The following is a 25,268-nucleotide window of genomic DNA, read 5'->3' as shown; positions in this document are numbered from 1 at the left end:
GGGGAGTTTCACGATGTTTAGCACCAAGGAATTCTAAAGTTTGCTAAAATGTCTAGTCTGTGGAAACAAGAAATGGTCGGGCCCAAATTTTTTAACCACTGCCTTTTCTAAAGCCCATTCAGGGATGTGAGTCTCTGTCTTTTCGGTTCCTGGGGTTCTTTGCCAGCAGGAGAGAAGAGGTTCCTGCCTCCATTTTTGTGGCCTTAACAAACCAGGTGTTGTGCCCCAGTTCTCATCTGAGATCCCTGAAAAAGAACATCTTCCCACCCATGAACAAGACAGGACCTATCTTTCAAAGGGGAACAAAGAGACCCCTGGGACTTACAGACTAGCTAGCCTCACTTCCACAGCTGGAGAGATACTGGAATACATTCTTAAACAGTTTGTCAGCAGCACCTACAGGAGAATTTGGTTCTTAGGACAAGTGAGCATGGATTTGTCAAGAACAAATCATCCCAAACCAATCCTCTTTCCTTCTTTGGCAGGGTTCCGGGCCTAGTGGAGGTGGGTAAACAGTAGATGGGATCTATCTCAGGGTTACTAAGGCTTTTGACACAGTCCCGCAGGACATTCTCACAAGCAAACGAGGGAAATGCGGTCTAGATGCAATCAGTGTCATGTGGGTGCAGAGCTGGTTGAAAGCCCAGACTTCAAGGGCCCTTCTCCATGGTTGGCTGCCCAACGGAGAGGGGGCACCTAGTGGGTCTGGCAGGGATCAGTCCGGGGTCCTATTGACTATTCAATAGTTTCATGAATGATTTGGAAAATGGAGTGGAAATCATGCTTCTAAAACGTGCAACTGACACCAAGCACTTTGGAGCTCAGGATTGGAATTCAAAACACCCGTAATAAATTGGAGACTTGGTCTTCTTGAGCCAAACCCCATGGCTGGGCCCCTCTCTCTAGACTGGGCTGAAGTGAAACCCCAGAGCCAAACACTCCTCCTCCTGGGCAGTGCACTCCGACCTTGAATGGTCAGATGCTGCTTAGCGCTGTCAGAGCAGCTTTGGCTGGGGGATTCTCCCAGCACTTTCCAATAGCGGGAAGGTACGAAATCCCCATTTGCCTGCTGGGGACGGAGCCCTAGAGGGGGGAGCAACTTGCCCAAAGTCCCACCGGAAAAGGAAAACAACCAGCAGTGGAACCAATAGGGGTGTCAGGATCTTGGAGGCGCTGTCACCCCCACACTAGGGCGGTGTTATGCACCCCCTGCGGCTGGCTGAGTTTCTCCGTGCCTTGGCAATAAGACAGCCTAGAACCCCATCCAGGATTATTCTATCTGCTACCCAAGATCCATAAACCTGGAAATCCTGGATGCCCCATCATCTCAGGCATTGGCACCCTGACAGCAGGATTGTCTGGCTATGTAGACGCTCCATCATCATTCCACACAAAGATGGACTACAAGCCGTCAGGAACAGTATCCCCGATAATGTCACAGCAAACCTGGAGGCTGAACTTTGTGACTTTGTCCTCACCCATAACTATTTCACATTTGGGGACAATGTGTACCTTCAAGTCAGCAGCACTGCTATGGGTACTCGCATGGCCCCACAGTATGCCAACATTTTTATGGCTGACTTAGAACAACGCTTCCTCAGCTCTCGTCCCCTAATGCCCCTACTCTACTTGTGCTACACTGATGACATCTTCATCATCTGGTCCCATGGAAAAGAAAACCCTTGAGGAATTCCACCATGATTTCAACAATTTCCATCCCACCTACAATCTCTGCCTGGACCAGTCCACACAAGAGATCCACTTCCTGGACACTACTGTGCTAATCGATGGTCACATAAACACCACGCTATACCGGAAACATACTGAACGCTATACTTACCTACATGTCTCCAGCTTTCACCCAGACCACATCACACAATCCATTGTCTACAGCCAAGCTCTAAGATACAACCGCATTTGCTCCAACCCCTCAGACAGAGACAAACACCTACAAGATCTCTATCAAGTGTTCTTACAACTACAGTACCCACCTGCTGAAGTGAAGAAGCAGATTGACAGAGCCAGAAGAGTACCCAGAAGTCACCTACTACAGGACAGGCCCAACAAAAGAAAGTAACAGAACCCCACTAGCCGTCACCTTCAGCCCCCAACTAAAACCTCTCCAGTGCATCATCAAGGATCCACAACCTATCCTGAAGGACAATCCCTCACTCTCACAGATCTTGGGAGACAGGTCAGTCCTTGCTTACTGACAGCCCCCCAACCTGAAGGAAATACTTACCAGCAACCACACAACAAAAACACTAACCCAGGAAACTATCCTTGCAACAAAGCCCATTGCCAACTCTGTCCCCATATCTGTTCACGGGACACCATCATAGGACCTAATCACATCAGCCATGCCATCAGGGGCTCATTCACCTGCACATCTACCAATGTGATATGTGCCATCATGTGCTAGCAATGCCTCTCTGCCATGTACATTGGCCAAACCAGAGAGTCTCTACATAAAAGAATAAATGGACACAAATCAGACATCAAGAATTATAACATTCAAACACAGCCAGAGAACACTTCAATCTCCCAGGTCACTCGATTACAGACCTAAAAGTCGCAATATTACAACAAAAAACCTTCAACAACAGACTCCCACGAGAGATGCTGAATTGGAATTAATTTGCAAACTGGACACCATTAAATTAGGCTTGAATAAAGACTGGGAGTGGGTGGGTCATTACACAAAGTAAAACTATTTCCCCATGTTTATTTGTCCCCCTACTGTTACTCACACCTTCTTGTCAACTGTGGGAAATGGGCCATCCTGATTATCACTACAAGTTTTTTTCTCCTGCTGGTAACAGCTCACCTTAACTGCTCACTCTCATTATAGTGTGGATGGCAACACCCATTTTTTCATGTTCTCTGTGTATATATATATCTTCCTGCTGTATTTTCCACTGTATGCATCTGTTTAAGTGGATTTTAGCCCACGAAAGCTTATGCTCAAATAAGTTTGTTAGTCTCTAAGGTGCCACAAGTACTCCTCATTATTTTTGCAGATAAATTCATGGAGGTGAAGTCCATTAATGGCTATTAGGCAGCCTGGGTAAGGAATGGTATCCCTAGCCTCTGTTTGTCAGAGGGTGGAGATGGATGGCAGGAGAGAGATCACTTGATCATTATCTGTTAGGTTCAGTCCCTCTGGGGCACCTGGCATTGGCCACTGTTGGCAGACAGGATATGGAGTTCGATGGACCTTTGGTCCGACCCAGTCTGGCCATTCTTCTGTTCTTATGAAGGGAGGGGCAGAGCCCTGCAACAGAGTTTCTGTGGTGTAGTGGTTATCATGTTTGCCTAACACGCAAAAGGTCCCTGGTTCAGAAACATGATGGCTTAATTTTTCCCAGCTCCTAGTGGCCTGTCCCTGCTGTTGTAGGAGCAGCAGTGATTTCTATGCTCAATAGGTCTGTTATACTTCCCCCATTCCCATTTTTGTCTCCTCTCCCTCTCTGAATGCCTGTGAAGTGGCTTTCCCCCTCCCTCTCCCGCTCCCTCCTGATGATCACACTGGTCCCTTCTGACCTTAAAGGCTCTGAGTCTAAAAGGGAGAGGGAAGTAAAGGAATTTTAAAAAAAATGAACCAAGCATTGTAATACCAGGATGACTCCAACTGCTTATTATATAGTCCCACCCCTTTCTTCCTCCACTGGGTGTTTAATGACCTGTTGGGATTTGGGACACTGATTCTCTCATTCTATTGATAAACTGAAACAATGTGACTGAAATTAAACCAATTCCCAGTGGAGGAATAATCACATCATTGCATTGGCTGGGAATTGAACCCAGGTCAACTGCTTGGAAGGCAGCTATGCTCACCACTATACCACCAATGCATCTGGGGAAAGTTTCTGATTTTTCACACTTGGTGTCTGGTCACCTTACTTCTCAGCATGAGGCAAATGTCTCTGTGGTCTCTGCCGTTCATGGTGGGGAGTTTCCCCACTGATAACAGTTCTTGCTGGGTCAGGGAGGGGAGAGAGAAGAGGTGTTTATTCTGTTTCATTCCTCTCCATTTTCTGTTCCTCCCCTTCCCTTCCAGGGTCCTCCCTTCCATTTCAGACTGTGCAGTGACACCCTCCCCGCACCCAGGACTCTCGAGCCTCTGGAGCAGTACGATCCCATGAGATCCTCAGTGACCAAGGGTCTTTTCCAACTTCCAGGAGACCCAACTTGAGTCTAAAGGAAGCTCTGTTCCTTCCTGGGGATCCTCTCTCCCTTCATGGAGATCAGGATCATGAAGCCTCTGCCTTGCCTCCTGGGTCTGAATTAATGTCCCATTTCCCACTATCTGCTCGAAAGAAACAAATGTTTCTAACCCAGGTGAGTGGAGTTAATTCAGCTGGAATCCTTCACCCACATTCCTTAGGAGATACAGACTCTCTGTGACACAGACTGACTGGGGTTCATCTCTGCATGTCCCCAATGGGGAAGGAAAGACACTGAGGGGGAAGGAAGAAGATGGACAGAAGGAGTCAAATGGGGCTAGACTAGAATAGGACATTTTCTGCCTGTTAAAATGTACTAGACTCTAATTGCTTAAACCAAAACAAAACCCCACCAGCTTCTGTTTGAACCATCAGCTTTTCACAGAGCAGCCAAAGTGGTGAAGCACAGACACACATAACCACCTACAGCCCAAGTTTGTCTAAGAAGCACCTATAGTGGCTCATGCAGGGGGAAATACAGCTGTGGGTGTGAGTTCAGGCCTCACCCAGAGAGTTGGTTTTCATTAGCCACGGAGCTTCCCCCACTTGCTTTGTCTCAGTCACATGGAAAGTGCCATAGGAGGGTGATGAGAGTAAATTCTAAACTCTGAAATGCGGAGGTTGGCCCAGAGATTGGGATAAGGGGTTTGAAGAGAAAAAGCTCTAAGAGTATAAAACCAGACAGTCTCCAGGGGCAGGTTCGGTACAACGCCTCAACAGGGAGCCATTTGGGGGGGTTCACTCCCTCTGTTCAATGTCCTGAGAGGTATTTGAAGATGAAGATAACACCATGGCTAACAGGTGACTGGCATGTCCTGGGTTAAAGAAAGGGACCTGGGTTACTAGTCGGAAGATTTGCGTTACCGTCACTGTCTGACCCCCCTTCAGTGTGGAGCAGGTGTGTACGTTGCTGGGTGGAACGCACAGACTCCTGCAGAGCGGGGGCAGCTGTTTCCATGGCAGAGAGCCTGGCACTTAGGAGACTTTCTACACTTGCTGTTTTGAAGCAATTCAGTAAAATAACGGTGGAGCTACAATGTCTGGTCCAAAATTTCAGCTGCCCCTGGTGCAAAAACGCTATTTTAGGATCTACATCGGAGGCTCCCGGCACTAGGACACCTGGCCAGAGAGCTCAGTGGGGGCGTAACAGCTGCTGACTCTGAGGGTCCCGGGCTAAATCCACTTGCAGGGGGAAGTGTTTTGATTTATTTGATGGATAATGAGCACCAGCTACCAGGGGAGAAGCCCTGAGAGTCGCTGCCACTCCAGCTGCTGCTAGGGCAGGGGGGAGCCCCAGGGGGCCAGCTGCTGCTCTGGCCACCCCAGAAGTGCTGCCAGAGGCCACCAAGCTGTGGCTGCTCCTGCTGCCCTCGGGACCACTGGTCAAGTGGTCCCCAGGCCAGCCGCATTGGCCGCTGCTTGGGCGGCCCCTGGAGCCAGTTGATTGAGTGGCCCTGGAGTCAGCCACTGTGGCCACTGCAGAAGTCACAGAGGTGGCAGGAAGTCACAGAATCCGTCACTTCCACCACCTCCGTGACAGACACGGAGACAAACCCCTCCCTGCTGTGACTGCAGTTCCTGGAAGGAAAGAGAAGAACAGAAAGTGACGAGAGAAAGAAAAAGAGAGATTCCCTGTCACCTCTCTCCCTGCTGCCTCCCCCCTTGTATTCTGTAACCCCATCTCACTGGGTTCCCTGTGCTTGTGCCATGGGGGTGACACTAGAGTTCTGGGGATTTGGGGGGAAGGGAAGGGGGCTCTTCACTTCTCAGCGTTTCACACAAATTTGTCTTTGGGCTGAAGTTTCTCCTGTGGGGCCTCTCAGTCAGAGCTGTACCCCACCCCCTTCAGTGGGGGGGGTGTAAATTGCAGAGTAGGCAGAGAAGTCGCCCATAAAGGGTCATATTGATCAGGTGACTGGTTCTGACCGGGGTCCCACGTCCTCTGATACAGGATCATGTGCAGAACATGGGAGCTCTGGCTTGTCCTAAATGCTGTAGACTGTGAGTACCTGGAAAGGGCAGGGGAGAGGGAGCAAGAGGAGAAAGGCAGAGACATTGGAGAGGAGGAATTGGGGGGAGAAGGAGAGAACAGAGAGACAATAAATGATTGAAGCAGAACAGGTGTCCCAACTCCATCTTGCTCATCACAGGTGTTCAGAGAGACAGGAAGTTGCAGGTTTTCCAGTGTCAAGTCTGAACTTAGATTCTAACAATGTGCGTTGAAATATCAATATCAAGGGCTCTCCACATACCTGATCTCTTCCCTCCTCACCTTTTTAGTATTAATTTTTATTTTGACGTGTTTGGCTTAACCATGATCTTCCCTTTCCCCACCTGTATTGCAATGTGGGGTTTATGTTTATTTTGCTTCCCTTTTGTTCATGTCATTATAACTGTAACAGCAAAGGAATCTGCAGGAGCAAAAACTAACTCAAAACTTCATTTCCCCATCATTCCAGAACATCCTACAAACAGCTCACGCAGCTGGAATCATAACACGCAAGGCCAGGGGATGGGAGATGCAGGTTTCCAAGGGTTCTGTCTTTCTCAGATGACACATTCCAGCCCCTTGTGTGCCTCCAGCCTGTATGACCTGCTGGACTTCGACACATTTATTGTCTCATTCTATAGATAATGTGATTGTAGCACAATGTGAGTGAAATTAAACCACTTCCAGATGAGGAAACAACAGAAGAGAAAAGCCATTATTGCATTGGCTTGGAATCAAACCCAGATCAAGTGCTTGGAAGGCACCGACACACACCACTATACCACCAATGCATCTGGCAGGAGTAGCTTTCCTGCAGGCTGTGTGTGCTGGCAGAGGGAGTGACATATGACCACAGAGTTAATGAGCAGGGTGGATGGGCTGGAAGCTGCCTGACAGCTGGGAGCAGAGTTAGGATCCCAGAGTGACTGAAAGGGAGCAATGGTGAAAACAGAGCTCATTGGGAGCTGGCCCCACACCCGCCCTGCCCCTAGGAGAGGGGAACTGAAGCTCAACTTCAATCACAGAAAAATCTCCCCTGAGACGGAAGGGGACAGCTTGTTTTAAAGACCAGGTTTGTGTTTGTTCCTGCTACATACGGAGGGGCTGGGTAGTGCTGATTCCAGCCCCCAGACTCTGGGAGGATAAGGAACAAATTCAGGCTGCCAGTGACCTGCAGGAGGGAGATGATCTTTTGACAGTGACAGATGCCTCGTCCTAAAGGCCTTTGTCTACCCCCTTCCAGTGACTGTTTGGTACAGGAATGCAGCCCCCACTCCTGGGTCTCTCCTGGGGAAATAATGTTTCTGTGCAAAACACCAAAGCTTTTAACAGAAAGGAAGAAAAGGAAATGGCCACATGATGGGACTAGGACATAAGGAATGAAACACAAGATCCTTCTCCATGTGCATTGACTTTTAACCTTGTTTGTGGTGGTGGTGTATCCATGTTGGTCCCAGGGGTCCTCTGGGGCGCCGGGCATTAGCCACTTTCGGGAGAGTGAGCTAGATGAACTGGTCTGACTCAGTGTGGCTGTTCTTATGTTCTAACTGCTGGTTATGGAAGAGACGACCTTCCAGGCTACACAGAACTGAAGAAGGGTGCTGGGTTATCTCCACAGCTTGTCTCTTTCACCAACAGAGGTTGGTCCTCTGCAAGCTCGTACCCTCACCCGCCTTGTCTCTCTTGGACTCTGAAAAGTGCTTTCTCTCCACTCCCCTTGGAGAGACGTTAAGTTTCCCTTTGGGCAACTATCAGGCTGAAGCAATTGTATTGACTGTGACACTAGAATTGAAGATTTAATATTATAAATGAATGAGTCTAAACCTGAGGTTCTGGTTTTCACATTGGTTTTTCTAACTCAGTTCCCAATTCTCTTCTAGAAAGGCCTCCAGGCTGCCTGCCCAGCCCAGCAAAAGTGGCCAGGAGAAAGCCCACACTGCTGCTCTTTCAGGTAGTTGAAGGCTGCTATCAAACCCCCCTCACTCCGTCAGTCCCCAGTCTGTGGCAGTGCATAGGATTCTTCCATCCTAAGTGCAGGACTCTGCACTTCTCCTTGTTGAACCTCCTCAGATTTCTTTTGGCCCAATCCTCCAGCGCTTGGATTCTTTACATGCTTTCACAGAGCAAAGAGCACATGTTCCATGATTTCATAGGGCAGAGTTTTGTGCTATCGGGAGCTTTCCCTGTGTGGATTTGACAGGTGGATCAACATAGAGAGACATTGTGACCCTTCTCAGGGTGCTGAGGGCTGTGAGTCTCCTTGTTGTCACCTGCCACAAGGAAGAGGGAGTTTTGCATTTGGCAGCTGGATGTTAGTGACCAAACTCACCAGCTTGCTGGAACTCAAGGACCCTCCTCTGAGCTACAGCAGCCACCCTCACCCCTGAGTTCCTTCAATGTGTCCCCCTCTGGGGTCCAGCCCGGATCACCAGTTACTCGGTGAAATCCCAGATCCTCTCTTCCCCAAGTATCCCAGGTTACTAGTTTTACTGTGGACCATTGCTACTGTATTTCACACAGCACCTGAGTACAGTTATCGAACAAGCAAAAAATTTATTTAACAACGGAGAGAGATTTAAACAAACAAACGTGAGTGATGGAAACCAACTGTTACCACTAAACAAAGGCAGAAAGTGATAGAATAGAAAGGCCAGCACAAAAAAACAGAGAGAGGAACAATAAGATACTAAAAGGACAATGGTTGGAACTCTCCATTTCTCTCAATCTTTGGATTGATGGGTACTAGAGCTGTAGCAACAGTTGAGGAACCAGGGTAAATGAAATCAAATTAACTTTTCAAGATTAGCCATCATTTCCTGTATGACTAACAAAACACAAAACCAAGACAACTTTAAGTTTTCCAAAATCATTCAGATTATCACACAGTCTCTTACTCTTTAACCAATAACTTCACCTATAATTTCATTTTAATTGGTAACTTTAGCAAAGCGTCATTGTCTTAAATTCTTCAATAAATCTGAGCTACATCCTATCAAACTGAACTAATATCCAATTGGGTGACCAAACAGCCTTCAGGAAAGATAGAAACCCACATCACAGAGAGACAATACATGACAAAGAAAGTGTCAAGTGAAATTCCAGAGCAGGTTACATCTGATTATTCAGAATCGGGACAAGAGAGTCTCCCATCACATTCTCCTCTGATCCATTCAAACCTGCTTCACTCATCCCTGTCTCCATAGTCAGTTATGTTATTTACAATTTTTTTAGTATCGTAGCATCCCCATAATGAGGGAAAAACAGCCCTCTTGCCAGAAGTGGCTTTACAATAGATGGAACCTGGGATTTAAACTCTAAATGATCACACTGTATTTGGGATCCATTTGAATTCCCCTCCCAGGACTTTGACACTTTCATCTCCAGTCATAGCGACTCTGATATAGGATTAAAGAAGTCAAATCATCATCTGCAAGCACAGACAACGGAGAATGCTTCATCACATGACACTTTGAGACGTGGATGGATAGACTGTGATGAAGATAAACTCTGCCTGGCTCAGGCAAAAGGTAACAGTTCTGCAGTGATGGGGAAGGAGGGAATCTCTGAGTCACCCCATCTCCTTCCAGGGCCTCTCCCCTGTGTGGATTCTCTGATGTTGAGAAAGGTTTGAGCTGCTAGTGAAGCATTTCCGACACTCACAGCATTCATAGGGCCTCTCTCCTCTGTGGATTGTTTGATGCCTAATAAGGTGCGAACTGCGATTGAAGGTTTTCCCACACTCATGGCATTCATAGGGCCTGTCCCCTGTGTGGATTCTCTGATGTATAGAAAGGGCTGAGCTGTGAGAGAAGGTTTTTCCACACTCCCTGCATGTATTTTTTCTCTTTCGCCTGAGGATATCCTGCTGTGTTGTGATTTCCATGAGCACCTTCTGAGTTCCCCAACAGGAAATAAATTTATCCACTTTCTTCCCTGGCTGGTTTCCTTCATCTGTTTTTGGTCTGTGCTGAATCTCCCAGGATTTTCCCTGCTCATGACTCCTGGACACATTCCTTTTCGATCTTTGAGATAATGCTCTGTTTTTACCCACTGGCTCAACATTATCAGGCTGAAAATTCTGCTCCTCTTTCTCACATGCCATTGCATCACCTGCTGTGACAGAGACAGAAACCTCAAACAGGGATGGAAAGGGGAAGACCAAACAAAAACAAGTGCTGAAGGCAGGTCAAAGAAAAATCAGGAGCTGAACTTCCCCAAACTCTTCCCCCAAATAGGAGAGAGGAGGGGGAAGAATTCAGCCTTCACATCCCATCCAAATACGCAGGAGGAAGGGAGGAAGCTACTGCCTGGTGACTGCTAGGATCTATAGGAAGCCATGAACTATATTTACCCTGAGGATATAACCCCTGCTAGGGACAATAATGAACTGAGAGACCTCCCCAAGGGCTTTGTTGGGCATCCCAGATGTTTCCTTCAGGCACTTACAGATTCTGAGGTGGTTTAATGTTTCCTCACCTGTGCAGGGAGCTCTCAGGATCTCTCTTTCCTCTGCACCCTGGAGGTCTGGGACCCATGGCTCTTCCCCTTGTTCCAGCTGGGAGATCACATCACATTGGAAAACTAGAAACCCTGCTCAGATGAAAGAAAACAAAGGAGTTCAGTTGATTTCATAAGACTTGGTCATAAAAAAACATTCTATTAATTTAACTTCAGTGCTTAGTGTGACCTGGTGGGCCAGGGGCAGTTCTCACTGAAAATGCCAAGATCAGGGCAGGCTGAAAAAGACAGAGCAGATGCTCCCAAAACTGCTAGTTAACACTGAAGTTAAACTCACCGACCAGTCACCAGCTGTGCTTCTGATCCCCCACACTGGTTATCGAGAAGCTGAAAAAAGAAATCACACGGCCCCCTTTATTCCATCCCAGTTCTCTGACTCCTAATCAGCAGCGAGGTCCAGTACAGTGAGAGGTTATTTAAAAACTCTGCTCACATAAACAAAGTGTTCCTCTGACCCCAAAGGGTCAGCCACATCACCAGGTCAGTATAGGTTTGGATATTACCCAAAATTCCATCCTTCCAGACAATCCTTTAGCATCTAAACTAAAGGTTTAAACGAAAGAAAGACAGAAAGAAGTTAAATGGAAAAGCAGTCAGATACATTCCAAAATGGATATATCAGGTTCTTAGCAGTATTGGTGAGTTGCTGGCTTGAAAGTCCGTCTGGAACACATCCACAGCTTGGATGGGTCATTCAGTCCTTTGTTCCAGGGTTCAGTTTGTAGAGAAGTTGCTCCAGAGGCAGGAAGGGGGATTGAAGACAAAATGGAGATGATGCAGCTGCCCTTTACATTCCTTTTGCCATGTGGCCTGTACTTCCTGTGTCCCAAACACAAGATTCACAGCACATGGCATGGAAAAGCCTTGGAGTTCTCAGTAGACAGGCATACCCCGGCATGTCTTGCTGACTCAATAGGTGTATCCCCTTGATCCTTTCCATGGGCTCATTGTACAGATGATGACCCTGAATGGGCCATCAAACAGGCTAGGCAGTGTTGATGCCAATATGTCTGGGGATGTCACCCAGAAACACTGCACAAATCTGGAAATACAGATATACCCTACATATCTATAACTCACAATACAAAGGTGATACAAACATTGAAACAAAATTATCATACTTGGCAAATTATAACATTTTCACTGATACCTTACATGGCATATCTAGCACGATTCATTGCAATTTTATCAGATTATATTATTATTTTATTATTAATATCAAAGTGTCTCACAATTCCATACAGTGTCACACCTGGTAAACCAGTGAATTCCCAGGACCAGTTCCCCAGGTCCTTGAAGATGCCAAACACTGTGCTTATGAGGGATTGAAATACTCACATATACGCTGGGAACACACCCACAGACACTGTGTAAGTCTATACCCCTGTGTTCACTCTTCTAGAAAATTATGATCCATTTTGTACGCAGTATGGCTTGTGAGGTATCATTTAAAAATGCATAATCTACTGAATATTATCCTCCTGTTAAAATGTGTAGTAACACTGTATGTAAAGTTATGACATTTTACAGTATGATATTACTGAAAATGTTACAATTCTGGGGAACACCCACAGAGCAGTTCCTCAGAGACAGCAAGGCAAACAGCTGGTCAAACAGCCATTCTCCTGTAGGGGGAAGGTGTGAAGAAGACATTTACATTCCATCACAGGGACCTCTTGAAGCTGTTGTGGAAAACGACCACATGATTGATTTTGAATCAGCTCAGCCTGAGGCTCTTCTCTTAGTTAAAAGTGTGCAGGGGGAGACAGCTATTGGAATACTGTCCCCCTGAGTTAAAAATCACACAAGCGTTTTAAAGCTTAAAACCACAAACAATGACACATACGTTGCACGTTAATTTCCTTATTTGGAATATATTGCAAAATATGATGCAAGCAATGTTGGAAATAATTAAGAAAGGGATAGATATGACAGAATATATCATATATCATATTTGTAAAAACAGCAAATAAATCCATGATAGACCCACATTTTGAATACTGCATGCAGATGTTGTCGCCCCATCTCAAAAAAAAGATATATTGGAATTGGAAAAGGTTCAGAAAAGGGCAACAAAAATGATTAGGGGTATGGAACAGTTATGCCAGACCTAACCCCCAGTTTCACTTGAGCAAACAGGAGCTATTTGACACTGTGCGATACGGCTCCTGTGCTCTGTTCCCAAAGTGTTCTGCAGCAGGGGAGGCTCTCTGGTAGTGTGTGTGTGTGTCACTGGCATATTGGGGTGATGCTGAAACAGGACAGAGTAAAGGTGGCATTGGAGGGCTGGCGTGAACCTTAACTCTTCATTTCCCCTTCCAAGAACCGAGGGGACAGGAACCCTTACCCAGAGAGGTCACATTCTCATAGTTCTCCTGCATGACATCCCAGTAGAGGGCTCTCTGATCGGGGTCCAGCAGAGCCCACTCTTCCCTGGTGAAATGCACAGCCACCTCCTCGAAGGTCACCGGCCCCTGAAAGAGCAAGAGTCCAACACTCAGGACCTGCTGCTCCACTCACAGCCCCACTATTTGTGGCAGAGAGGAGTGAATCAAATGGAAGCTCTGGGTGGATCCCACTCAACAGAGTCCCACCCCCACCCCGCTCAGAGTATCCAGCAAATACCAGGGTGAGGGGACGAAGAGAGAGCCCCTTGTCTCTCCCAGCAGATCCATCACACCCCTACAGGCCACCGACTGATACAGGAGATGGAGCCCCTAGCAGGGTTCAGGGAGAGTTCCCTGGTAGGAAGCCCAATAACCTCCTCCTTGTGAGGAGCGGGATATGAAGGGAGAGGCAGCTCCAATAAGCCTGACTCATGGGTGCCCCCTTCATATCTCACAGCAGCCGCTGGTTAGTGAGCTCAGGCTCCAGCACTGAGAGTCTGGTCAGTTTGACTAGCTCCATGTAGGTGGGCTATTTTCTTTCTTCACAAATTAGGGCATTTCCACCTCCAAACCTCCTGGGTCGGTTCCTAGAATCTACGCCACTTATTAAATAACTCCCAGCAGGTTTGCTACACCCTAGCCTCCTCCTTTCCCCACGCTGTGAATTTCCTGCCCTGCACCAACCTCCAAACCAGACTGTGCAAACCTTCCCATCTCCGGTGTATTTGCTCTCCCTCTCCTCCAGCAGGAACCCACCAGCAATCCCCCGATAATCTCTACCTGAGTTGGCTCCACTGCAGCCATTTCTCTTTCCTGTCCCACGGCAGGCTGGGATGACCTGGAGCAAGACATGGACATCATTCTGCAGCCTGTCTGGGGGAGAAGGGCAGTTGTGGGTATCTCAGAACAGGTTTTAGTTCATTTAGCATCAGAATTCCCCCAGACCCTTTCCCTGCAGACAGACACCCTAGATTCTGCCATGCTGGGAAATGCTCAATCTGTTTATTACAATGTAGACCTGGCCCCTCCTGCCAGGTTAAGCCCAGACACATTTTTAACCTCCCTTCTCCCTCCCCTCACCCCGTAACAAAGTCTCTGAACACAAGGCTAGAAAAGAGCAGAACCAAAGGAGTCACTGAGGGGGATTCCCTCAGACACTGACCCCACGACAGCCACACGCCAGCAGGGGGAATATGGAGTCAGGAACTGGCTTTTCCTCTGTCTGATCCTTGTTTTGTTCACTGGAAAATGGTTCTGCCCAGGGACGCAGCAATACATGTGTCTGGGTGGACTAGAGAGCTGGAAATCTCTCCCCCCTCATTTCTCCCACTGCCCCTTTCAGTCTCTCCTTCCCATCCTCTCTCCCTGCCCCTCTGGCTGGGACAGTCCCATTCCTGGGGGCTTTGCTCTCCCAGGGCTGGATTTTCTCCTGGCAATTGCTACTGGGAGGAGAAATGAGGAGGGGCTGTTTGTTCAGAGTCACTTTCTTGCAGTCCCCAGCACTTTCCCTGAGGTCTGTCAGTTACCTGGAGACTCTGGCTCAGAATTTAGTATTAACAGGGCCCAGGGCTGCCCTAGGGGGCTAGGACCAGCTGGAGAAAGTCATCCCCTGGGCCAGGCAGAGAAGCAGCTTGAATTCAGGTCACTTCCCAGCACAGAACCCCACTGGGGGAGCAGCAGCTGCTAAGCCTGGTCTCCCAGATCACAATGGAGGCTGCAGCGTCTGACCCAGGAAGCTGGACCCCAATATCCTGAGCAGAGAGGGACAGAGTGTTTGAGCAGCTTCCCTCCTTTAGCTCTCTGGGGAGAGCAGCTAATGAGAACCCCTCCTCACAGGGAGAATTGCTGATCTCATTTGCCCCACTGTCGATCCGGAGTCACTCCTTGTCTTTCCATACAGTGACTCTGGATTAACAATGGTCTCAATGAAACCAGAGTTCAGAAAGAATGAGTCCAGAACGCTGTGGAAGGGACCATTGTGCGGCAGTGCTGACCCCCTTCCCACCTCCCTCACCCCCAGATCCAGGATAAGGACTGGACAATCTAGGACAATCGAACTGGAACTCCCACCTCTTGCATCCGACGAAGTGGGTATTCACCCACGAAAGCTCATGCTACAAAACGTCTGTTAGTCTATAAGGTGCCACAGGATTCTTTGCTGCTTTTACAGAACCAGACTAACACGGCTACCCCTCTGATGAGTTTTTGATAAGTGGCTAGAAAGTTATCACAGTGACTGGACCTGGCCGGGGAATGTCGGGCAGTGCTTGGAGCCAGGATTCTGGCATAAGCTAATCACGGAGAAGAAGATGGGTCAGGAGCAGCCCCCAGAGCCCCAGCCAACCCCCCCCCCCCAGATATTCCCTGGGACCCAGCCCCCAGTGTCCCTGGCTAGGGAGCTCAGATACCCCTCAGACCCCCACCGGCCAGAGAACCCCCACCAGACCGTCACTGCCAGGTTGGGAATCCCAAAGGGTTCCCCCCACCAAGAGACCCCAACAGCCAGAGACCCCCCAAAAGGGACCCCCACTGGGAGCTCCGTCCCTCACTGCCTGCCTAGGATTCCCCACCCTCCAGCAGGATCTGCCCTGCCCTTTGCCTGGCACCCCCTCCTCCCCCCTGCGGGATCCCCTGATGCTTTACAGGGGCACCCCCTGGCCTAGCGCCGGGGATTCTCCCACACACACTCTGTGCACTGGGCAGGGCAGCGATCCCAGGAGTCTGCGGGGGAAGCCCAGACAGAGCCCCTGGCACAGCACCAGGCTCCCTCTAACCCCCTGTCCCGCCTCCCCAAGAGACGCCCACCCCGGCTGTTCTGCAGCCACCAGGCCCCCAGCGATACCCACCTCCAGGACCCACAGCCTCAGGGCTGGGCACATCACACCCACCCCCTGAAACCCCAAATCTCCAGAACCCACCAACCTCACTAGGGTGCCCCCGGCCCCGCCCCCCCGAGGCCTCCCCACCACAATCCCCTTCAGCTGCTATCTCCCCACAGCCCCACCCCCACCCAGCAACACTGTTACCTCACAGTGCCTGAGAAGTGGATAGAAAGTGACCACCGCCCCCTGCTGGCCAGTCACACAGGCAGAGGGAGCCCCAGGGGATGTCTCTGGAACTGGAGTATGGAAGGCCTGGAGGGACAAAATAGGTAAGAAATGTCCATGCCTGTCACTAGCAAATAATGGCCACCATGGATCTACCCCAGAGGTGGCTGCATCTTAGCACTGCGGGAATCAACCCCTCACAGAGGCCATTTGCCATGGGGTTTGGGATACTTCTCAACTCACACTGCACTCAGAGTGACCTCCTCATCCCGTGCCAGCTGGAGAAAAGAAAAGGGTCCAGCCAACTCTCCCGTTACCAGCTGGGAACCACTGATCCCCAAACAGGGGGAGGCCTCTGGCTTTGAAGGGTATTAAATATCTGGCTGGTCTCTTTCTTCGGCAAACATTTTAACAGACGTAAAAGAGGGACCAAATGATTCACAAAGGAGTCGGGAAAGATGATCTCTGGGCAATTTAACCCCCTGCAACATCCAGGATGGAGAAGAACTCAGGGCAACAGGTTCCCTCGAAGGAAGAAGTTGCTGGGATTTAGAAACATGGGGAACAGCCCCAAACCCGAGATGATTTTTAACTGACATTTGATAATGACAGAAAAAGGCAAAACCTGAGCTTTGAGAGCAAAGTTCAGAAATGAAAGAGAAAGGGTGGAAATCTGAGAGATTTTGGACCCATTTTGCAAATTATAGAGAGGAAAGTAGAAAATCAGAGGGATTTTATATCAGTTGATAGCAGGAAAAATCTGAGTGTTTCACATCAATATTTGATAAATGAATAAATAGGAAATGGGCAACATTTGCAAACATTTTATATCCAGGTTCAAGAATCTAAGAAAAGGTGTAAATCTGAGATTTTCTTGGTATTTTATAATTAGAGAGACAGGGGGAAATCTCAGGGCATATTCAATTAGAAATAGACAACTAGAGAGAAGTGGGGCAAACGTTTAGGTTATTTTATATGAATCTTTGAGATTTGCAAAGAAAATGTGTCACAAACTGCGTATTTGATAACATGAGAGAAAAACACCAAGATCTGAGGGGATTTTATACTGTTGTTAACGAACTAGTGGAAAAGGGGGACTGTTGGACTGGATTTTATACGACTGTCCAATACATAAACACAAAGTAATGGTTCCCCCACCCCCACCATTCCCATGGGCAGCAGGGAGCCCTTTGAGGAGCTGATTAAAAGGGAGGGGGAGCTGAAAGGTCCCTGGATAAAGGAAGGGGGCAGCAGTGGGGGACGGGCGGGTGACTGACAACTGATGGTTGGGGGTAACTGTGTTGGTAGTTAGGGGTCAACAATTGGGATTGGGAAACTGGGGTCTGGGCAGTCCCCACGGGGGACACGTGCGCCTCCCTTCCCTGCCCTGGCAGAGACCCGGCATCTCCTAGAATATCAGGGCTGGAAGGGACCTCAGGAGGTGTCTAGCCCAACCCCCTGCTCAAAGCAGGACCAATCCCCAACTAAATCCCCAAATGGCCCCCGCAAGGAGTCAGCTCCCAGCCCTGGGTTTAGCAGGCCAGTGCTCCAACCACTGAGCCATCCCACCCCCACTCCAGGGGCAGCCATGTGCTGGGGAATGACTCAGGGCAACAATTTCCCACCTACACAAGGACAAATCGCTGCAGATCAAATGGGTGGGAAAATGCCCCTCACTAGAGAAGATTTTAAACTGACGTTTGAGACTCATGGGGAGAACGGGGGAAATCGGGGGGGACGGGAGAGCTGATCATTGGAGGGGATGGGGGGGAATCGCCCCAGATTTTATAGCCCCATCCCATGTGAGATACTGAGAGAGAAAAGGGGCAGAACTAGAGAGAATTTGTATCGGGGGCGAGAGGCAAGTGGCACAAACAGGGACAGGATCCAATTAACTCACCTCCCCCCTTCGCCCGCCTGCCACTTCCCCCCCCCCCGGGAATTTCCTGGCTGCCCAGAGACAGTTCAACCCCCCCCCGCGTCCCACCGACCTTCCCCCCCCCACAACTCCAGCTTCTCCCCTCCCTGCCTGACACCCCCCATCTCCCCCCACACCACAGGGGATCCCCCCCGCCAGGCCCCAGTCTCTGCCCCCCAAATCCCACTGGGGCTGAGGCAGCTCTGAGGCTTCTCTCAGGTTCCCCGGGGCAGAGTCACTTTCCTGCCCAGCCCCCGTGTCGTCCCCCGGGGTCTCTCACTCCCCGGGGGGCTCCGGGGGGGGGCTGGACACCAGGGATGCAGGACGGCAGGAATGGGGGTGACAGGCCTCCTGTTCCTCAGTCTCACAGCGGGACCGAGGGGGCTCGTCACTCTCCGGCTCGGGAGCACTGGGAAGACCCGACCGTGGAGGGGCCGTCGCTGGGGGGGGACGGCCCCGCGCAGGCGCTGAGCACGTCCTTATATCACTTCTGTGGCGGGAAAAGTGCTGAGGAGATGGAACGCTGAGGGCTGGTTTTGGCGGGAAAAAACGGTTTGGACTGGTTTGAGCCTGTCCCCTGATGGTAAACAAGTCCCCTCTCAGAGCTGGAGTCCAGGGGTCAATAGTTCATATGCTCCAGATTGGATCTTATTTTAAAGCCAGTGATTTACTTCATAAACATCTTATTAACCAACTAATGGAACATATTAAACAATTTATACTTCTTACACCTAACAATGAGATAAAAAAAACAACAACACAGACAAACCTTATCGGTAACAGCTAATGTCCTAACTGGGAACTCAGCAGCGGTTTGTAGCGGGGGGAGCGCACAGTCTGAATGTGGATGACCCGACCCCAGCCCCCAGCCCCACATAGCAGTGGGACTTGGCACTCTCTGTGCATTGGTGTGGTGGCTGAGTGGTTCACCAAGCAGTGACAACCCAAGGAGGTTCCCTGAGTCAGTCTCACTCCTGAGGAGATTCTGCACCAAAAAAATTCTGTGCACAATATTTTAAAATTCTGCAAATTTTATTAGTCAATAAATAAATGTGGAGGCTCCAGCATTGCAGTGGGGAGCACAGGCTGCTGGATGCATGGAGGTGGGAGATCACCCTGCAGCCCCCACTCTCCTCCAGTGAAACAGACTTGGTGGTGGGGCTGCACCTCTCTGCTGCCTACTTCAGGAGCCCCAAAAAGACTCCCCAGAACTGCTCATGAGGGGCACATGTGCCTTCCCTTTGCTTCCCCAGCAGGAAGTCAGAAAGCCTGAGCAGCTGGCCCCGGGTGATTTGAAAGGGCCCGGGGGCTCCTGCCACCACTACCGGCAGCACAGCGGGACTAAAGTGGATTCCTGCCCACCCTCGCTCCGCACGGCACACCACTCCCAGAAGCATCTGGCACATCCCTGCAGCCCCCGTGGGGTGTGTCTCTCGCATGCTGCCCCCACCCCAAGTGCCAACTCTGCCATTGGAACTGCGGCAATGGGAGCTGCAGGGGTGGTGCCAGCGGGCAGTGGTGCCAGGAGACCCACGCCCCCCGGGCCTCCTCCATGTAGGAGTTGCTGCCAGATGGGGGTGTGGGTCACTTTTGGGAGCTGCCCAAGATAGGTGCCACACCCCAACCCTCTGCCACAGCCCAGATCCCACACCCTGCCCACACCCAAACTCCCTCCCAGAGCCCACCACTGCCCCCCTGCCCCCCAACTCCATGCCCCAGCCCAGAGCCCACATCCAAACTCCCTCCCAGGGTCCACCCCCCGCCTCCCCTGCACCCCAACCCCCTGCCCATCCCAGAGCCTGCACCTCATGTACCCAAACTCCCTCCCACAGCTTTGGGGGGGGCGAGGAAAGACGGGCAGGACTTGGACCAGTTCTGGGCATCACCAAAAGTTATATAAACCTGGTGATGCTGAGCTGGAGCCCTAGTCACTGCACATCTCTCTCCTTACAGTGGGGGAGTCCGTGGGGCAGGGCGCTGCTGGGGGTTTATTCCTTCCTTTAATGGCTGTGGAAGGGGGAACAGGGAGAGAATTTGCTCCTCTGTTCTCTGCGGAACACGTGCAGGCAGCGGGATTATCTCCAGGGCTGTAACAAAACACAAGCTAGCAGAGGGAGGGAAGGGATTTCCTGCAGGATCTATTCCCAGTGCAGCTCCCAAGCTGTGCCCTGGCGAGCTGTGCCCAGGGGATTTAGATGCTTTATGTAAGGGGACTGTTGCCCCCTTACTAACATTCAGTGGGGTGTTTGGTTGCTAGCTCCCAGCACTAAAAAGGGAGGGGTCGATGGGAAATCAGGAGCCTGAGACTGACAGTCCCCAGGAACAATGTGGAGAGGCCAATGCTCCAGGTCAGCCTGATTGACAGGGCAGGCAGGCTATTCAAGGAGTCAGGAGGCCAGGAGGGTCCCGTCCTCCCTGTGAGCTGGAATTGTCTGAGTCACATGGAGTGGGGCCGAGCTAAGGAGAGAGCAGGGGACCCAAGCTGAGCTGATGGTAGCAGAGCTGCAGCCCCAAAGCCAGAGCACAGCCCAGAGAGAGCAGCCTTGCCCTGGGAGCAGAGCTGTAACAACTGGAGCCAGAGAGGCCAGACAAGCAGCCCAGGGAGCTGAAGGCAGAGCAGCAGCAGCAGCCGTGCTGAGGCAGAGCGGAGCTGGAGCAGTCCGGAGCTGGGTGCAGTGAGCAGCTGGGGAGAGCGAGGGGGACCCTGGGCAGTGGGCCCAGCACAGGGAGACGCCTCAGCCAAGAGGCCCTGCAGGCCAGACTTGGAGGGGGATCGTAACCCTGACAGGGCAGGGGTGATGCTGGGGAGAAGGGTCCTGCCACCCAGAGCCTGAGAGTGTGTGGCCACCGCCAGAGCAAGTGTCCAACCTGCAGCGTCCCTGCAGCACAGCCAGGGCCTGAGGAGGCGGCCTGGGACCTACAAGGAACAGACTGTGAAGTGCCCTGATGTCCAGAGACACTTTTTGTGATGGTCCCCGCCTCAGAGCGGGGTGATGTGTTTTCCTTTAACCTTTCCCATTTTTTCTTATTTTTTAAATTTTATTGTTAATTAAATAACTTGTATTTGCTTTAAATTGTATGATGTGATCAGTGGGTCAGGGAGGGGCGCAGTGCAAAGAGAGGGACACCCTAGCCCCTGTCCTGGGTGACCACAGCAGGGTTGGGGGGTTCAGCCCCCCAGGAATCCTGGGCCCAGCCTTGTTGGGGTTACGAGGACTCTGCCAGACAGGAGAGTGGAAGGGGAGTCCTCAAGGGCAGGGAGGCCTCTGGGTAAAGGAAGTGGGAGTGAGGACTCAGATCCTTTTGCCAGCCCACTTCTCCGGGGTAGTGCAGAAGCCAGGAAAGTTCCCCACAATAGCAGGACCATTCCCCCACTTACATCTAGATACAGCACCAGGCACGTAGGAGGATTTCCGCTTCTGAGTCATGGAAGCAGAAATTGACTTTTCCTTTCCAGATTTAGCTAATGTTCAGAAAGAGAATCTAGCACCAGCCTTCCAGATCTGAACACCTCAAAATTCAGGAGTGCTCAAGCTCAATTTGGGCAGCTGTTACTTCATTTCTCCCAAATCAAATACGCTGATCCACTGTCATTTGCTGTAGAAAAAGTAGGATAAAATTGAGCAAGAAATGCTTCCCAGGGGTTATTAGGACTGGAATTGTTATTTTCAACAGCCATTGCCATTTTTTCTAGTTTTGTTTGTTTGAAAGGAAGACAGCGATATTGCACCAGCAAATTCCCTATAGAAATGAAGAATAATAAAGGCACCTCAACTTTTCGTCATTTATGGAGGACAGTCTTATAATATGCATCCAGGTATCCTCCAATCACACAAGCTGAAAATTGTTCCATTTTACTGCAGTTCTGTAACCAGATGAGAACCAATCCTGTCTGTGTTCTGTGCACATCCAAAATTCCTGCTGTATGAGCCATCCTGGGAGCGAGTTACCAGTGACCCAGGGCTGGGGTGGAAGGAGGGTGCAGGTGGGGGGGAGCACCCAGGCCTGGGGTGGCAGGGTGTGTGTGGGTTCGGGAGCATTGGTGGGGGGGAAGGGGAGAGCCCAGATCTGGGGCAGCACAGGATGTGGGGGGGAGCCCAGGACTGGAATGGCAGGGGGGGTGGGTTGGGGGGAAGAGCCCAGGGGTGGGGTGGCAGGGGGATGCAGGTGTGGGGAGGCCCAGAGCTGCGGCGGCAGCGGGTGCAGGTTGGGGGGAGCCCAGGGCTCGGGCAGCAGGAGGGTGTGATGGGGAGCCCAGGGCTGGGATGGGGGCAGCCCAAATTTTTTTTTGCTTAGGGCAGCAAAAAACCTAGAGCCGACCCTGCTTCCACGCACTGTGAAGTAGGTAGGAGCGGATCATTATTATCCCTACTTGAAAAAGGGAGAAGCTGAGGCTGAGAAAGGAGAATTGAGTTGTCTGAGATCACACAGCCAGTCAGTGGCAGAGTTGGGAATAGGACCCAAGAGCCCTGATTTTCAAACCAACCCTCGGATCTTGAATTTCAGACACTGAATGACCTGAATAAAGTGCTCTCAGATGAGCTCCAGACCAACAACAGTGACAGTAATTATTCAGGAAGTATTTGAGGAGAACTGCAAGGTTAGAGAGAATCATGAACTGCTCAGAGACAATTAATGCAGAGAAGCCTCAAAATTCATCAAACATAGAACTGGTTCTGACTTATTTCCTTGGTCTTGAAAGAGAACAACAAGGACCTGAGTCTCCTCCCTGTCAATAACACCTTGCTGAGCCAATCAGGCTAGAGACTGAGGACGGGAGGCTGAGGGTTCTCACCAGAGATCCCAAAGGATGGCCCAGGTCATTGGTGGGGATCACTGGCCGAGCTCTATTTCAGCCCCACATTTTTGGGTGGACCTCCCACAGTGGGAGCTGCAGAGCCCTCCTCTGTGTCTCTCTCTCTCTCTCTCTCTCTCTCTCCTGCTTTTGGGAGGGGAACAGGAGAAAGGACAAAAGAAGCAAAAGACAAAGAGAAAGGAGGGAGGGATGGATGGAGGAAAAGATTAAACAAAAAGGACAAACCCCAATGTCCCCAGTGATTCTAAGGGACAGAATCCCAGATGCGCAATAAAATTCTGCCTCCTTAAGCTTGAGTTTTCCATGCCCAGAATTCAACTGTCACCAGATGGATCAGACTGAACAGGTTTCAAACCTCGAGGAGGCTCTTACCTTCTAAACAGGGACGGCTGTTTTCTAGTAAAATCACTACAAGGGAAGGAGAAAACTCGAAAGAGGTTCCTCCTGGCGCTCAGGTACGTGAACCCCAATATTCCCCCAGTCCTCAAAGAGAGACCTGGAGAAGGAGACTTGCTGCAGCAAAGCCACAGGGTCTCTGAGGTTTCCCTGGCCCCTCGCCCCTGTCCTGCCTGGCTGATGTCAGCATCTCTCTGTGAGGTCACCACCTCCCCACCACCTTGGACCAATAGTCTGAGGTCCTGCAAAAGGCCTTTGTGATGTCACTGCCACACCCCTCCCTTGCTGGGCTAATGTCCTGCCCCTGGCCAGGCACCTTGCAGGTTTGAGCTACTCCCTGTGGATCACCCCACTCAAGGAGCGTTCGTTCTAGGCAGCAAGCCGGCTAGACAGGGAAACATCAGATGCTGCTCCCAATGCTACACTCGGTTTTTCAGAAATTAGTCAACTTTATGGCCAGAAGAGACCATTAGAGCATCTAATCTGACCCCCTGCATATCACAGGCCTCCTGTATGACACAATAGTGAGTTTATTACGCAGGGTCCACCCCTCCCTCACTGTGAATAGTACATGAACCAGCCTTGTAATGGAGCTAAGATTTCCCAAGAACTTCAAGCAAAATACACCAGTTTCATAAAACAGATTTATTAACTACAGAAAGATGGAGTTTTAAGGATTATAAGTGGCAGCCATAAAAGATCAAAGTAAGTTACCATGGAAATTAAAGATAAATTCACAATCTAAACTTTACATCTTATTACGCTAGGCCGTAGTTTGGTTATGCCACAGGAAGGCTTAATGCTCGAGCTGCAGTGCATGCTGGGCAGGCTTAAGGCCGGGCTCCCCATGGCAGGAGAGAAGAAGAAGACTTTGCTCACAGCCAGTGCCCTGCCCCCACTCCCAAGTCATTAATGGCTCCCCCAGATCAGCCAGAATGGAGCAGCGGTTTTCACTCCATCAAGTCCACTTATGGCTTACAGGCAACTCCCAGACCCACCATGTCGGCCAGAAAGGAGCCCACTCAGCCTCGCGATTGCTGCTTTTCCTTCCCCCCAGAACCCCGCTTCTCCTGGGCTGCAAGGAGCCACCCCTGGGAAGCCAACAGGCAGGCACAGGGTTCTGCCTCCCAGCAGCCAACCGCACCTCCCCCGGCTTTGCAGAACGAATGGTGACGCTCTACTAACCCCATTTAGCCGCAATGATGTGCTTACTTTCTGCCCTGCCTTTCTCAGCTCGACTTTCCTCTTTTGCCCCATTCCTGCCTCACTTCCTCCTTTGGCAAGTCACGCAGAGGAGGCCAGCAGGAAGAGCCGGCCTCCACCGGCCAACCTCCCAGGGCAGAGGAGGCCAAGCCACAAGCCTCCAAAAGGTGACACGCCGCACTCCTCTAGGTTCTCCAGCCTGACACCAAAGTGCTTTCTCCACTGCTGTCAGCACCCTCTGTCATGCAGGGGTTGGAGTTATCCCAGGGACAGGCCAATAGGAGAAGGAGGAGGCCTTCCTGAACAGCAAGGGGATCTGGCAAAAGGAAGCCAGCATATTTCTGCCTGGTTTTGAACCAGGGACCTTTTGCATGTTAGGCAAATGTGATAACCACTACACTACAGAAACTCCATCTGCTTGGCTGTTGCTCACCCTGGCACAGACCGATGGACAAACCTGGAGAAAGTGGTGGCAGCCCTTCAATAGGTCAGCTGGCAGAGCAGAGGACTGGAGCCGGCGCTCAGGAAGTCGTCCTTACGTCGCCCTTGTGACTCCAGCTTGAGGGAGAGCTTCTTTTTCTTCCCCTTGCTGACAAAGAGCAAGAGAAGAATGAAAGGTCAGGGGGGCCAACTCGGTGCAGAAGCCCATGCTGTCTTTTCCTGCTGCATAGCCTGAAATGAGGGACTCGTGGCAGTTAAAGGCACTGCTGCACTTTCAGAAAACATCCCACCCGTGCACAAAGGGGGATAGACGAGCGTGTTAGTCT

General features: G+C 50.5%; 2 non-coding genes across 2 annotated transcripts; both read right to left on the bottom strand.

Moving 5' to 3' along the window:
- Positions 1-3,782: 3,782 nt before the first annotated feature.
- Positions 3,783-3,854, bottom strand: TRNAG-UCC. Its single transcript has one exon. It is a non-coding gene; the product is annotated as a tRNA-Gly (tRNA).
- Positions 3,855-24,837: 20,983 nt separating this feature from the next.
- TRNAV-AAC lies at positions 24,838-24,910 on the bottom strand. Its single transcript has one exon. It is a non-coding gene; the product is annotated as a tRNA-Val (tRNA).
- Positions 24,911-25,268: the final 358 nt, after the last annotated feature.

Source organism: Mauremys reevesii, linkage group 14 (genome assembly GCF_016161935.1).
Source record: "Mauremys reevesii isolate NIE-2019 linkage group 14, ASM1616193v1, whole genome shotgun sequence".
In the NCBI taxonomy this organism is placed as follows: Eukaryota; Metazoa; Chordata; order Testudines; family Geoemydidae; genus Mauremys; species Mauremys reevesii.
The sequence above is the reverse complement of the archived record's forward strand: the minus strand, read 5'-3'. Positions and strand labels throughout refer to the sequence as shown.